The following is a 3,434-nucleotide window of genomic DNA, read 5'->3' as shown; positions in this document are numbered from 1 at the left end:
AGGCACGTACTTGCAAAACCGAACACCAATTAGCCAACTACAAAAAGCCCTCAGCGTAGCCATTTCAAGAACTTTGCAAGCATGGATGGAGGGAGAGCAAGAGGAAGAGGTAGAGGAGGAGGAGGAAGAGGAGGAGAAGGCCGAAGAGGCCATGAACGGACCCATATTTCTGATGAAATAAGAGCAACTTTGGTGGACCATGTCATCAACCATGGCCTGACTATGAGGGAAGCTGGGCAGAGAGTCCACCCACATCTAAGCCGCTTCACAGTGGCATCTGTAATACGAACATTCTGACTAGAAAACAGGTATGTCTTCACCTCCATACCTTCTGCTCTACTCAGATGGTTTCATAGCACTGTTCTACAGTATATCACATTACCATATCAAGTGTACGGGGTGCTAATGCTCCTTTTGCAGCCAAAGTGGCTGATTCCTTATATTGAAGTACAGTGTTGTACAGTGGATGACACAGTACATACAGTAAAGTACTGTAAGAAAAATAAGCAAACCGATGACAATATGTGGTTGTATTCCTCCAGAATGACCCGAAGACCTTCTGGGGGAGGACGGCAACGCCTGTTCACACAACAGCAGGAACTTGCCGTTGTGGACCTAGTGAGGGCAGACAATGCCATCCGTCTCCACCAGCTACGACGGAAAATACTTGCAGACAGGCGAGTGTTCAGCAACATAAACCATGTGAGCATCACCACCATCAGACGCATCTTGGGTAAACTCAGCATCACCATGAAGCAGCTCTACAGAGTCCCATTCGAGAGGAACAGTGACAGGGTCAAAGGACTTCGAGCTGAATATGTACGGGTACGTGTAACTGTCCCTTACATTTACAATAGAGTATTGGTGAAGTCCAGTAGCAGCTGAATATGTACCATATCAGTACCACATGGATCTATTCTGAGAGCTACACAGGTACCTGTGTGATGGGGTGAGGGTGCCGTATGTGTAGCACTGTAGTACAGTGACATGTTCCCCTTTTTTTCAGAGAATCTCGGCCATGGATGGAGCTGCACAGCCTCATGAATACATTTTCATTGATGAAGCTGGATTCGACCTGAGCAAAACAAGACGACGGGGTCGTAATGTAATTGGCCAAAGGGCAATTGTGCACGTCCCAGGGCAGCGCGGGGTAAACATCACATTATGTGCCGCCATATGCCTTCGAGGGCTTCTGCACCATCATGCAATACTAGGTCCATACAATAGCCAACACATACTCACATTTCTAGATGCTCTCCATGATATAGTTGTACAGAACAGAGCAGATCAGCCCAGGTTTGTGGTGATATGGGATCATGTCAGTTTCCATCGGGCTGCTCTGGTCCAGGCCTGGTTCTCCAACCACAATCAATTTGAAGTGGTATACTTGCCCCCTTACTCACCATTTTTAAACCCTATTGAGGATTTTTTTAGGCTTGGAGATGACGTGTATATGACCGCCAACCACATGCCCGCATGCCTCTTCTGCAGGCAATGGAACAGGCCTGCGGCGACATTCAGGTGACAGCAATCCATGGATGGTTTCGACATGCAAGAGGATATTTTCCCCAGTGCCCAGCGGGAGAGGACACTGCTTGCGATGTTGATGAGGTCCTGTGGCCAGACCCCAACAGACGGCGGGATCCATGAGCCCACTTATGCACAATTGTCATGGTTTTTTGTGTTTACAGTATAGTGTTTTTTCTATTGCAGTATTATTGTGTTGTGGTTTTTTTTTTTTTTGCTTTATCTGAATTCATGGTACTGCGATGTACACTATTGAGTAGGTCTATTTGCGTTTTTGGTTGTTTGGAAATGTGTCTCCTGTAAATGTGCCTTCTGAATACACAATGGAAATCAAGGACTGCAGTGTTTTATGTAAAGAAGACTAGTGTGTTCCCCCTGATCTGTAAGTGTTTGCATATGATGCAAGTATGTGTCATTTTGTCAACAGAGTTACATTTTGACAGAGGAATGTTAGGTTTTGACAGCAGAGTTTAGGTTTTGGGAGTGGAGTTTCATTTTGGCACAGATGTGTATGGTATATTTCCCAGTGTTGTGTCGTGTTTACTTGTGTTTAGAGTTTTGGCACAATGAGCGACGTTTTGCCAAATGTGTTCAAGCAACGGGCAAAAACTGTAATCACAACTAAGCAGCATGTTATCCAATTTTTTTGTTGAAATGCCAACCTGAGGCTCTGAATCCCAATTCAGTTTGCCAAAAATCCCCAATGAGCAATACAATAATCCACAGTAGCCTGTTCTTTAATTGAAAATACAGAATCTAAGCTTTTTTTTTTTATTACATGACCTTAAATGTTTCTGATTTTTGTTATTATCTCCTTGCAGAGATACTAAAAACAATCCATAATCAGGATTTCAGTAAATACTGAGAAATGACATCAATGCAGAACTCATCGTCTGTTGTTTTTTAAAGTTTTTTTCCCCCTTATCATGATTTGCAGGTTTGGTTGGTTCTGATTATATCTGCCAAATCCCTTTCGCAACATTCAACTTTCTATGCATGTATGAGCATGTCTCAACGTCTGGGTACTCTTAGGGAAGAGATGGCAGAGATTAAAATTTAGACCTGTATTGAATTTTTCTGGGTGGATGTAAACTTTAGATTTACTACAATTTCTGCTAAACTCACCTTTCTTCTTTGACTCTAGGCTCTTTTGTTCTTGAATGATTCTTAGCATTATAAATGTCAATTATATACAGTATATTCTAGTGACCTTTGACTAAACTCATTTCAGCAGGACCTTTATTCCTGTTGTGTTACTCTTAGTTACTTATGACCATTTTACATTACCTGGCCTGCTTTTCTCATTAATGTCACCACCTCATATAATGGCTGTGGGTGCAATAAATCCTCACTGTTGCTGATTAATGGCAGATATATGACACAGCCTATAGTCTCATTCACACTGAAAAAAAAGGCCATGTTGGATTTACTTGATTCAATAGCGGAAATTGGTTGCACAACTGAGTTTAATCAACACATCTTTTTCATATTCAATAAACGTGCATTTTGTGTTCATAAAACGCGATTGTATGGAAGAAATATAGTGTCATCAGAATTCAAGTATTTTTAGACATTGAATTTATGACACTGAATTTTTATCCTCCAAATTCACCTGCAAAAAATTCACCTGCAAAAATTCACCTGCAAAAATATTCACCTGCAAAAATTCACCTGCAAAAATTCACCTGAAAAAAATTCACCTGCAAAAATTCACCTGAAAAAAATTCACCTGAAAAAAATTCACCTGCAAAAATTCACCTGAAAAAAATTCACCTGCAAAAATTCACCTGAAAAAAATTCGCCTGAAAAAAATTCACCTGCAAAAATTCGCCTGCAAAAATTCAACTGCAAAAGTGATGAACTTTAATGACCCAAGCCAGAGCAATCAGCACCAGATCGAGTCGAGT

This window comes from Aulonocara sp. 'chitande type north' Nkhata Bay, linkage group LG13 (assembly GCF_057382095.1).
Source record: "Aulonocara sp. 'chitande type north' Nkhata Bay isolate Kocher_YH1m ecotype deep benthic linkage group LG13, A_spYH_male_GT1.1, whole genome shotgun sequence".
NCBI classification, from domain to species: domain Eukaryota; kingdom Metazoa; phylum Chordata; class Actinopteri; order Cichliformes; family Cichlidae; genus Aulonocara; species Aulonocara sp. 'chitande type north' Nkhata Bay.
Note: the sequence above shows the minus strand (reverse complement) of the source record.